The sequence below is a fragment of the Stegastes partitus genome, unplaced genomic scaffold, assembly GCF_000690725.1.
Source record: "Stegastes partitus isolate 25-593 unplaced genomic scaffold, Stegastes_partitus-1.0.2 Scaffold426, whole genome shotgun sequence".
In the NCBI taxonomy this organism is placed as follows: domain Eukaryota; kingdom Metazoa; phylum Chordata; class Actinopteri; family Pomacentridae; genus Stegastes; species Stegastes partitus.
Genome location: NW_007578157.1, coordinates 26,428 through 39,287, shown reverse-complemented (window position 1 = coordinate 39,287; position 12,860 = coordinate 26,428). Strand labels below are relative to the sequence as shown.

The 12,860-nt window shown below is 40.7% G+C and overlaps 1 protein-coding gene across 1 annotated transcript in view; it reads right to left on the bottom strand.

Annotated features, from left to right (window-relative positions):
- The window catches only part of LOC103360327 (contactin-associated protein-like 4), a 164,656-nt gene that overhangs the window by 129,916 nt on the left and 21,880 nt on the right, over positions 1 to 12,860 (bottom strand). The window lies entirely within an intron of this gene.

Genomic DNA, 12,860 nt, shown 5'->3' with positions numbered 1-12,860 from the left:
TTGATGATTATGTCAGATTTAACAGACAAGTCAACCACCTTCTCTTTTTTTTCTGTCTCAGCAGTAATACCAGATAAGAAAGTTCCTCTTCTTCACGAGCACGAGCGTGTGTCACCATATTGTGAGCATAGACTGTATAAAAGATGGACGTAGCTTCCGTGACGTCACCCGTTGGTTTCTGCACTGAGAAAATGAAGCCACGGTTTTGCTACTTCCTGGTTGACATCTTGGATTTTTGGAGCCAGTGACGCAAAAATCGTCGGAGGGGGGCGGAGCCATAGGAGCAGCGATTGGTCAGACGGATTGAGAGGCAGGCCCTCTCTGCCCGCCCACATTTACTGCCTTCTGCTCGCTTCATCTGCATCGTCGCTGCTGACTGTCAATCAAGCCAGCCACGCCCCTTGCCCCGCAAATTTTTGACGATTTTTTAAAAATTCAGTATTGATTTATTTTCAGATTGGCCACCTGATCTCTGGATTTGACTATGAAAACTAATAAGAAAAAAATCCTGAGCTGTAGGAATGCGGTATTTCATGATCTGTGATCACTTCTTTTCCAATTCAAGTCTATGGGAGCCAGGGCTTTTTAGAGCCAGCAGCTAGCGGACGTAGTGATATTGCAGGTTTTTCACACTTCTGGGTTGGCTTCATTTTTCAGGGCCGGTTGCTACGTCCATCTTTTACGCAGTCTATGATTGTAAACGATGTAAACAATGCCAAACTTCTTCTACTCCAATTTAGTACTGTGTTAACGTGCATTTGCAACACACTGCCCCCTGCAGTTTGGTAACGGTCGCCGCGTGGAGTATAAAAGCCACACACGTTCTCTTGTGTTGATTCTGCACATTTTCACTTACATGTTTGTGCAGAAAGTAAAATCCAGTCTTAAGGCTAGACTGTTTGACCACACGTAGCTGATTCCATTTAACAAAATGTTGGACTGCTTTTATTTGTTGTTGTTGTTGATCAGTGTCACAAAAGTTGATTCAGTGTTGTAAACAATAACACATTCCACTGAAAATTTTCATAGGTGCCTGAGAGGCAGGGCATAATTTCCTCCATCCTCAAAGTTTCATGTTGAAAGTATGTAATAACACACGCTTTTCATTCACATTTTGTTGTACTTGTTTATTTGTGCGTTACAGTTTATTTGGGTGGCATCCTCAAAGTGAAAGACTACTGTAGCCTTCAAGGCCTCTTACGTCCTGAATAATAGCCCACATTGATGAATGCTTCTTGTAAAAAGGAAACTTGAGGAATTCTTTTGCAACCTGCCTCTTCTTTTTGTGGTTTTTAAAGCATGACTCAACCCATTCGATTGCTTGCGTTGCTGTCAAGGCTACAATCACAAGACAACTGGGGTGATGCCCATAACTGCAGAATTAAGATGCAGGCGTATTAAGACTGACAGTGTCGGATAGGGTGAGCAGTGTCATAAAGTCCTGATGGTTATAATGCATATTTATTTCAAGAGTCGCAAACATGACCTACTCCTGCTTTATTTCAGCACTCCTCAAGCTAACAAGCATAGAGGCTGTCATTAAAGTGTAAACAGGGAAGGTCAAAGAGGAAAATTAGGTAACAATTATCTGCATTTAAAGCTAATGCAATGCTGATTGACTGTTTAATGGATTGAGAGAGGGGGGGAGCAATGAAGGAGAATGCTGAGACGTGATTCTGTATCTAGAAAAAGATTATCCCTGGAAGTTGCACAAGGCTTGCAGAAATAAATTACTCATAGAGCTGTATGAAAGGATATGGGCACCCATAACCACATTGCATTGTTGGTTGATTATAATGAAAATAAATGCATACAACCTTCTTAAAGGGGTTACTTTAATTTAATGTACTTTTAAAAAAAGTAGTGAAGGGACACTGTAAGTCAGTATTTGATACAAACGCCCATCCCCAGCCCCCTATGCAGATATCACAGTTTGAAATTGTTCCGTTGCTTGTGTTCCTTAAAGTAGTTGTGGTAGATTTCGAGGTCTGCTATAGATCTGTCACTGTTTTCAGGTCATGATTTTAGGGTTTAGTTTGCTTCCATTGTTTTAATTTCTTTCCTCAAATCCTCTCCTTGCATCTTAGTTCCATCCAAGAGAGATTCGAACCAAGAAGTCGAGGAAACAGGCTGTTAACAAATGAGAAACCCTCGCCTTGGAGCTGTCATTTTAAAGCAATTAAATATGACGTGTGGTGCAGCTGCATCATCTGTCCATTGCTTCGTTGCAGGCTGCTGCCGTATTTGATGATCTCTGTCAGATGAGCAGTCTTCATGATAATTTACAGTACATATTTACTCATAGTTTAGTTCACAATGTGGCATAATGTGACAACAATGTATGAATGTTATGAATTTATTTCACTCTCACATATGATGTGAAGGAGGCACACAAGAGAGTGCTATACAAATATATCCTGACATATAGTATGACTTATTATGACACACATTTGTCAGTGATGCTCCTGGTAGGGTTTGTGTATTCCAGCTATGTGTCTTTTATACGTCACAAGTGCTGAAAAAGGACGCTTCTCTTACAGCTCCTCTGGCGAGCAAATTTAGCAATTGAGACGTCCTTCAAGATGGCAGGCTGAGATCGATTTCCGGGTCACAGGCAGGAGGACGGAGCAGACGAGGAGGCTCAAAATAGAGAAATGAGACGGGCCTCTGGTTTATTTCACCTCCTGTCTTTGTCTTGTTCCCGCCTTTTGTGACTCCCTGATTGTTTCCACCTGTTCCTAATTGCCTCCCTAGTGTATTTAGCCCTGTGTGTCTCTCTCTGTCTTTGTCACTTAGCCTCTGTTCATCCCTGCATTCGCCGAGTCACTTCGTCTGTTCATCTATGTTAGTCCTCCATTTACCTGCCTGTGTTCCTGCCTGCATCCTTGTGTCCCCGTGCAGCTCCCTGAGTTTTATTTCTTTTCTTTATTCGTTACCTTAATGGGATTTTGGATTCGTCTTTTTTCTCTTATTGGATTATTCTAGTTGGACTTTGGGATTTATCCGGGCTCTGCAGCGCCTTTGGTAGTTTTACATTTGGTAAGTTTTATTAAAGTACATTTTTTTGCTCTATCTGCCTGTGCATCTGCATCTGGTCTACCTTTTGCTCACATGAGTAATCTGCTCGAAGACTGCACAAGAAGTCATATGACACATTTATATTGCACATTGCTGATGGTAGCCCGTCAAATCTGATGTTATACTTTCCCCATAACTACTCTAAAGCTGTTCTTCAGACAAAGGAGAGATGTCAAAAAAGAAACAAGCAGAAAGAAAAATGTGTGCATGAGTAAAACATACTTAAGTCTGCTTCTGGTGCATTCATTAACATTTAAATTTAAGAAAATGGCCTAAAATGTACTACTTTGGTTTGTTGTTGGTTTACTCTAACAGACAAAGCTGACACTTCGACCAATATATTTATTCCACTCTGATTATTGTAAGAATAGGCACAACTGATTCGCCTCAGAGGCCCTTTGGCACTGCAAACACCTAAAGGAAATGTTCATGGTGATGACACTTTCTCTAAGAATATAGCTCTGCTCACAGAGTGCGAAAATTTCCACTTAGAAAGTGAGACAGTCCCAAAATAGGACAATTAACCAATTTCACAAGAGGTTTTTTTTTGGAAAAAACTGTAATTGTGTTTAAAAGTCATGTTTCAGTAATCTCACCCAGCGGGCGGGCAGGAAAGTAAGGCTGTGAACAGGACTTTTTTTTTGCGGGAACTTTTGTGTCGCTGTGCACCGCAGAGCTGCAGCTGTGTGACGCTGAGATGAGGGGAGTCAGGCGAATGGCTCTGACGACGCACACCCACCCACCCACACACATACACACACACACACACACACACACACACACAAAGAAAACCCAGCGATGGGTGAAATGAGAGAAGAAGTTGGGAGTGTCACTGTATGGCTTTAAGGCGGAGGGCACCAGCAATGAATGTCCACACAGGGCACTGAACCAAACTCCTCCACTTTTTTCTTTTTTTTGCCATTCCTTCTGCTATCACCTTCTGCTCTTCTTCTCTTTACTTTTTTCCTTCTCTCCACACACACGCATAGAAATACAGTGTCCTTTCAAATCTTTGTCTCCGTTTTACATCAAATGTTTGGCTTGAGGTCAGCTCTAACCACCTGTTTCTTCAATACCTGTCATTTTGCTCATTTCATGTATTTAGTTTGGCTGGAGAATCACAGTTTGGCTGGAGAATCACATTGGTATATGAGATTTTTAAAACCACATAGATGACCTCTACAATGCAGAACAGGATGAACAATGCTGGACCGAAGCGCTGGGAGTCCACATTACTGTATTCAGTTCATTAAAATATCTGTATAATTGCCATATTATTGACTGCCATGACCAGTAGTTTTAAAATAGCAATGAGTTGGATAATGAATGTTAAAGGTGAACCCATAGACAGTGATCTCATGCTTTTCTCTCAGCTCTATGCAACTTTTAGCGTCTTTAAAAACCTGCTGTGCACTTTATCCTTCATCCAGACAAAGTTAGGGACTTCCGGGTAAACCGCAGACTGTATATGCAGTATAGCTACAGACACCTTGAGTTTGGTTCTTTGGCCATTTCAATCTTTATCTTTTCAAACGAGATGCAACAAGCAAGAAGCGAAACTGACTGAGCACCCAAGAAAACCCATACGTAATGAGTTTTTAAAGACAAGGGACAAGGGCACAAGCACAGCCTGATTTATTGCCTATTTTACTCTAAATGCAACCATATTTTACAAAATAAACGTCATACGATATGAAAGGAGACTTAAAGGTACAGACTGAGACCATAAACTCATTATCAAATGTTTACCGAGGTACCAAATTAAGTAAGAAGTAGGGCCATTTTCTCATAGATGTCTACACAATCAGATTCTTTTTACAACCATCGATGTCGCCATCTACTGGTTGTAAAATAAAAATGCAGGATTATGGCACTTCACTTCTAAAACCCAGAAACTCATCTTCATATCTTTTGTATAGTCTACAGCTCCGTCACTAAATGTTAGACCACCTTTTGTTTTCTTTATGTCTATACAGCAGGCCTTCAGCATTGATTTTGTTTCACAGTGGTTGAATAACTAGCAAATCTTCAAAATACCATGAAAACAGTTTTGTTTTGTTTTAAGTCAATGCATACAATAAATTGTATTTTAAAATGCGATGCATTGAAACTGCAAAAAGAGAAAAAAGAAAAAAAATCAATATTCATTGTAGATGTACTGAGTCACAAATATTTTTGTTGTAGATGTAAAGCTAACTACAACTAATTTAACTTTCTGCAATGTCTAAAGGAGAAAATAATTGCAAAATAACAAGACAGCCATCTTGCTGCTTAAGGAAGAGGAATACAGCTAGACAACCATTGTTTACTGGCTTGGAATCAGCAAAGCAGCTGTCAGGTATCTACCTAAGAAGAAAACTCAGTATGGGGTCACCAGGAACAACAAAGGAAGAGACAGACAATGGTGGTGACAGCAGTGTAATAATTATTTAGCATTTAGCAGTTTCATCAGGATGGTCAAAACGGAGCTACAAGTAGGAAAATGTGACCCCAAATGATCATGATGTTGCACAAGTGTGTGCCAACAAGTTCACATCATCAGCTTTGTAGAGTTAGCTGTACTGCACTGTAGGGCTGCAAGGTGGGGCGGTGGTTAGCATCGTTGCCTCACAGCAAGAAGGTCGCCAGTTCGCATCCCGGGATCCTTCTGCGTGGAGTTTGCATGTTCTCCCCGTGCAGTGTGGGTTCTCTCCAGGTTCTCCGGCTTCCTCCCACAAGGTCCAAAAACATGTTGAGGTTAATTGGTGATTCTAAATTTTCCATAGGTGTGAGTGTGCTTGGTTGTCTGTCTCCAAGTGTAGCCCTGTGATAGACTGGTGACCTGTCCAGGGTGTCCCCTCTCTTCGCATTGAGTCAGCTGGGATAGACACCAGTTCCCCCGCGACCGTCGTGAGGATTAAGCGGTGTATAGATAATGGATGGATGGATGTTGCACTGCCCCTTAGTGGACAGCATGTATTACTGCAGGTGTGCAAGCGATGCAAAACGATGACTTTTTGGCAAAGCACTACCTATTTTGTATTCTGCTATCTTTCCCTTGTAGTTTATGTTAATTTTTTGATACAAAATTGATACAAAATATTGATACGAAAGTTCATGCTTGACATTGAAATAAAACCAAACTCACCGTAGCCGTTACCTTAGTAGCTGGTTTGTTTTCCTTCTTTTCTTATTGATGAATAAAGCAGTTGGTATTACATTCTAATTGTATTAAAAGTGCTACATAAAATAAAGTCTGTTGCTGGCTAATTAACCCCAAAAAACAAACGAGCCTGACTTATTGTACGTTTCAAATCTTCTGTGAAACTTGCCATTTTTTTCAGTGTTTACGTTGCCGCTGAGAGGTTGTTGTTGTTGCTGTTTACCATATTTGCAATCGGTTACATGCAGATAGCGGACAGGGAGGACAACGTCGAATAAAATCTGTGGTGGAAATGGCCGGCAGTGAGTCAGACTAACCTTTTAACAAATGCTAACTATATGTTAGAAGCTCAGTTAGGGTTAAGCCAAAACTCCTTGGCTCCTGTGTTGCCAAGTGGTCATCTGTTATGATTGCTTGGTTTAAAAGGAGCAACAGTTTGAACACAATACAATAAATAGCAAAGATATGCTCATTGGAAATGTATTTGTGATACATCACAAAAAAATGAAATCTGAGAGAAAATATGTTTCCGTTATAATGTAATTGAGAACACAGTTTCAATTATAATTTTTGGGAGACAGGGTTCAACTGGCTGAAGAGTCTTTAAACTGCTCTGAAAAAATGGAAATGTGAACCTCCACAACTCAGTGACAAACAGACAAACTCCATCTGCTAATGAAGATAATGTGATATGACTGAGAGCTCCACCACAGAACCTAAGGGGACCCTTGTTGTAACATCCGTAGTTTATCTTCCTCTGAACTACCCGTTTTGATGCATTAGAAACACAAACCATAACAGCTCCTGGGAGCATTTTTCTCTCACTGAAGATATTCACTGCCAATTGTAAAAGAAAAGCAAAGCTGGATATAGAGTAAAATACTGAAGCCCTCACAGGCAATCACCAACACAATTGACCATTTAACACGTCACTCCACATTAACAGTGTGTTTTTGCTAATAGCTGATGCCAACACTTTCTATTTTCTTGCTACTTCACAGAGTGACAGTGAATAGTGACCTCAGCAGAATGTGGCTGATTCTTGGACCGATAACAAGTCATCTGATATAATGACAGGGCCATTTGATGAATGGGCCTGTTTTTAGGGAGGCAGACGTCCACTGGGGAGCCGGCCTTGGGCAAACACAAAATCCCACAGGTCACAAAGGCAGATGGATGGACTGCAGTTCCCTGTCACTTTTATCGCTTAACTACTTGTCCCTGGATTAATAAATCTAGATTCATGACTGGCAGCTCCAGGCTCACGCCACCAGCTCGCTGCCACCTTTGTGTAACCTTGACTTAATCAGAACCTCTTCATGACTCTACTTCTACTTAACACGTGATGCAGAAAAAGAAGGCGATTTATCCTCCTCTACTTTCGCTCTTTTCCCACACTGGTTCTCTAAAACTCCACTATCTCATGAAGCATAAAGGACAGAAGGGGTTCGCCGAGAAAACGTTGCACGCATTCACATCAAATTGATTTTATTCAGAGGTTTATGTTCTCTCAGTCCAAACCACCAGCTCATTGAAAAGTAATAAATTCTGATGAGACATGGCTGTTCGCATATGAAGCAGAGAGCGAGGCCCAAATTTAAATCAACTTCTCAGCCCGCATATTTTTTTGCAAACTTATTCTGTCTGGCTGTGGACTGAAAGAGATGAATTTCCAGAACTCAACAACATGTTAAAGTTTCCCCCTTAGAATCAGCTACTTAAATAATCCAACTTACTCAGCATACAGTCTCAGCCATATGAAAGATGGGACGCTACTGAAGTTACCCTGCTGCTTCCACTGGCGCAATGATCGAAATGGAGACAAAACTCTGTTTTAATGTTCTAGAAAGACACAGAAGAGGCTTGTCTACTTATACACTGCTGCAGAAAAGTAGGACTGATGGTGATTGCAAAATTAAAACAAAGAAAACAGTGATGACAATGGGGTTGGGGATGATGATGTTGATGTAAAAGATGACGATGAGTTGAGTGTCCTCCCTTGAAAAATTATAGCCTTGCCCATTCATTTAAAAACAAGTGACCTCCTGCAGTCATAAAGGATGTTTTTTCCTGCTAGCAAAAACAGTAGTACAGTATTGTGGAAAGAGCAATTACAAATGCATGTTAGATGATTAAATAGCTTTGGAAATCATTTCTTCGACTACCAAAGATTCCACATTCACACAAACTTTACATATGATTGGTCAAATGCACAGTGGTGAGGCAGGAACACTCGAGATTTCTGATGTGGCTGAACAACACACAGACCACTTTCATTTTCAAGGTCTGAACCCTTTATGAGTGGTTTGTGACCTTTGTAGCACAAAACCACTTAGACAGAGGCCAGGGTGAACGGATGGTTGTATGGAGAACATGACTTCACTGGAGGCCGCGCTGCCTCCGACCAACAGTCACCGGTCGCTTCTTTTCAAAATGAATACATTTTTCAGCTAACCTTAACCTTTTTTTCTGCACTTAACCCTAATCTTAAGCAGAAAAACACTCAAATCAAATGTGTTTTGGAAGGCACCAACAACCCGTTTTGTCACATTCTGTAGCTGTGAACAGTTGTTGGATTTATACAGAATTTTCTCACCTGCTGGTCTTTACTATAAAGATTCAAATATATTCTACATTAGGGCTTTGACAGTATCAGATTTTCACGACACATTATCGCAGCCAAAAGAATTCATGATAACAATATTATCACAGTATCTATAGAATATTTGAAAAAAAATTATCTTTACCTTTGTTTATTGTTGTTTTGTCTCTTTTTTTGAGGACTCAAAATACAAAGAGAGAGAGTTTCTAATTATAACTACACTAAAAGTCAGAGGTTAACCAATAATGGTGCTTTGCCCCTAATACAGCTGCCTCTTTCTATTGAATGCTGACCCTTCTATGGACTTGAGCAATCTCCTGCCCATAGCGCTATCTGATTGGTTGCTCATTACAAGTAATGACCTATCAACACTGAGGGATAAATGTTAAACTGTTCTCTTTCCATTAAACACACATAAGCTAAAGCATTTCAACAAAATATTGTGTTGGAGTTTGGAGTTTTTTTTCCATTCTAGCACCAAGATTTCACAGCAAACATGTATCAGTTACAAATACTGGTTATCAGTTTTCTTGATTACTAATAATCGATGTTGGTTCTGAAAGAAACATATCGGTTTGGCCCCTACTGCATGTCATTCTGTGTGGTATTGTCGACTATGTAAGTTTCTGGTTACTGGATGAACAGGATATCAATATTTAGCTTTTAAAATATTAAAGTTATCTTCAGTACCGGTATATTGCAATATCCCTATTCTGTACTAAGAAAAATAAAGCTGAAACCGAAAAACGTGTGTGTGTTTTTTAGGGTGAGACTTAGACTTTGGCTTAGGCGATGGTAGATTAACTGCAGTCCTAGATGTGAAGGTCAATGTCAGGGGTTGGCTTAGGTTTTTGAAATTTGTCTCGTTAACTTCCCCTGCCGTGTCCGACGACAAAGCAGTTTGGGGTAGGAAGTCCACGGAAATGCACTGGTCGTTGCACGTAGTGTCATATTATTTTCTGACTTGCTCCGTTTGGTTAGAGTTTGATCTGATATTTGCTCTTGAGTAGAGATTGTAGTCTCTTTCTTTTGGGCTTCCGCCTTCAAAGTTTGTCTGGTTTGGTCATTGTTTTCTTCAGTAGTTGATTAATCGATTGTCGTTACGTTGTCCTGGCTGGTGTCATATTGTTCTGTCCAAACAGATTTTGGTTTTTGGTTTTTCGAATCCATTTTGGTTTGTTTTTTTTTTTTCTTTTTTCTTATATTTTTTTTAGAGTAAAGGGAAGCCTTGACAAGGCAACAGGACATTGTTCCCTTGACCGCATTCCCTGGTCCCAACTGGAGTACAAAAGTACAAGAGAGGATGTCCTGGCGAGAGGCCGTCGCCGCCTTGGTAGCACTCTCTGGTCCAAGGGTTAGGGTTGGGGGGTATGGGGTTTTTTGGAAATCTGTCTCAATAACTGGGCTTCCGTCTTCAAAGTTTGTCTGGTTTTGGTCTTTGTTTTCCACAATAATTGATTAATCGGTTGTTATCACATTGTCCTGGCTGGTGTCATATTGTTCTGCCCGAATGGGTTTTAGTTTCTGTTTTTTTCAGTTTGTTTTGGCTTGTGTTCTTTGATGAATCCCTTTCTGGGTATACGTTTTGGATTTTGTCTTGTTTTTTTTGTGGTTGATTAGTTACCTTTTCTGGTTGCGTCATCCTGGTCTGTTGTCATGTTGTTTATCTGAAAGGATTTGGGTTTCTGTTTTTCTCTTTTGGTTTGGGTTTTGTGTTTGTCGTACATTTGCCAATTTGTATTGTTGACAGGTCAGAGTAACGTTTTAAGGGGTGTTTTTGTTTATTCCTCTTAGGGAATAAGGGTTAGGACTAGGGCTGGGAAACAGATTAAAGGCTCCCTCTAGTGAAAATCAAATGTTTTACCTTGTTAACATGTCCATGTGGTGTTTTTAATATGCCGGAAAATGCATAGTGAGTAAAAATGAACAGTCAATACCATGTCTGAGCTTTTCCACACATGTATTTAGACTTCTGGGGTTTCATACAATCTTAAGGAACCAATCCTGTCAAATTGCTTTCTTTATTCTTCTTCAGAATCCATCTCATGTTTAAATGTGTGGTTAAATCTCTCCAACATAACAACTTTCCATTGTGCAGTGCAGAGTAGTTTTACAGTGTTTGAGCATATTTGCAGGTGAGCTGGTGTGCTGAGCTGCAGTGAGTGGAGAAGAGTAGGATAAGGGAAAGGTCATGACTCTATAGATCTGCACATTCTAATCTAAAGGATCGATGTAGGGTTACATCTAAGCCATTTTAAGTCTGGGAGGGATTACTTTCATGGAAAAAAGAAACTTCTGAATTTGTAACTTTGATGCACAGAGATGAGTTTTCAAAGAAAAAAAATCAGAGACTGGGGGGACTTTAAAATGTCATTGTTTCAGCTGAAGTGCTTGGCGGCCGATTAAATAGCATTTAAAACCTTCCCTTCAACACATTCCCTGCTCTTATAGCGCTTAATACAAATTAGTATGACTTTTTGTACACTGTCTCTATGAAGGGTCCGACATCTCGTTGTGTGTTTGAATAAAAGGCTTCGGTCGAGGCTTTGACTACAGTTGAAGAAGTTCGGGTCGTATCAGTCAGGACTGCCACAGAAGACACAGAAACTATCAGTGAAGATGATGAGTGTGACAACGAGAGCCACCTCCTGTCCCTCTTGTACCGAACATGATGAACAATATCACTGCTCCTTACTGAGCTGAAACATTTTCATTGCTCAGGAAGCGTAGTAAGACAGGTTGTTATGTGGATGATAAAGGCTGTGGCTGATATTCCCTGTGCTGCAGAACGAAATGCATGAAGCATGAAGTGTTACAGGAAAATTGCAGGATCTCTTGTTGATCTCGGGCTTCATGCGCTGGAGGAAATGTTTGTGCCTGAGCCAACACAATGTACCCATCTCATCTGAATTTGGATCAATTTCAGCCTATAATATAAATACGACTTCTTTTTGTTGAAGCTGTTGCTTTTTCAAACAATCAATGCAGCTGAGAATCCACAATGCCTATTGATGCGCCTCTTCCCTGTCCTCCACTCTGATCCGTGCTTCCATTCAGTCATCGATTTCTGAACTCGGAGCCGATCAACGACCAGCGTGAGAAACCCGTCAGGTCCTTCAGGCTCACTCGTGATTTCTTTGTCAATCTGTCAACGGGGACGGCACGTAAGTGACTGCACTTATTTACACCACCAGTAAGATAGAGTACAGTAATTACAGTGCGGAGGGCGGGCCAGGAGATTTTACTGAGCCAAATCAACTGTGCAGCTCCTGGAACATTTCATTAAAACCTCCCAAGAGGAAATGAACAGCTCATGTGCACTCAGGGACTCGATAACAGTAGGGAATAGGAGCTATATCACACTTGTTGCAGTGAAAATCCTCCTTTCTGAAATCACTTTCTCTCACACAGCCATTAAATGTCTTTTTTTTTCTCTTTCTCTCTCTTACTCATCCTCTTTACCCAAGAACCCACTTTTTTAAAAGATCTTTTCTGAAACCTTCTCTGAGTATAAAAGTGGATCCAAGGCAGCAGCAGCATCCTCCTCCTCCTGTGCATCTTTTCCACATCTCCACAGATAGACCACAGTCTCTCTTCCCTCTCCCCTCCTCTCATGAGAAAACATCAAATGCTGGAGAGAAAAAAAAAAAAGCTAAAATAAGAAGGCAACTTGTGGGATATCTCTTAAAACTTGACAGCCGTAAATCCCCAGAGGACATGCGCTCCCTTTCAACAACAAGCCCCCGCTGTGGTCGGATCACACCCAGCCAACTGTTTAATTCACTAAATTCGCCGAATAAACTGCGTGAGCTTCCCGAACCCGGAGAAACAGGTCGCAGCGCAGATCAGGATCAGGATCAACTCGCAGCTGCAGGCGGAACTTCCCTCCTCTGTGTGCTGGATGTGTTTAGTTGTGGGGAAAAAGTGAATGATCCGTGAAAATAGGTGGCAAAATGAACGCAGATTGTATGACTTTTTTCTGTCTTTCTTTCTTTCTTTAAGGAAAAAAGCAGTTACTAGTGGAAAAATCTGTTTTTT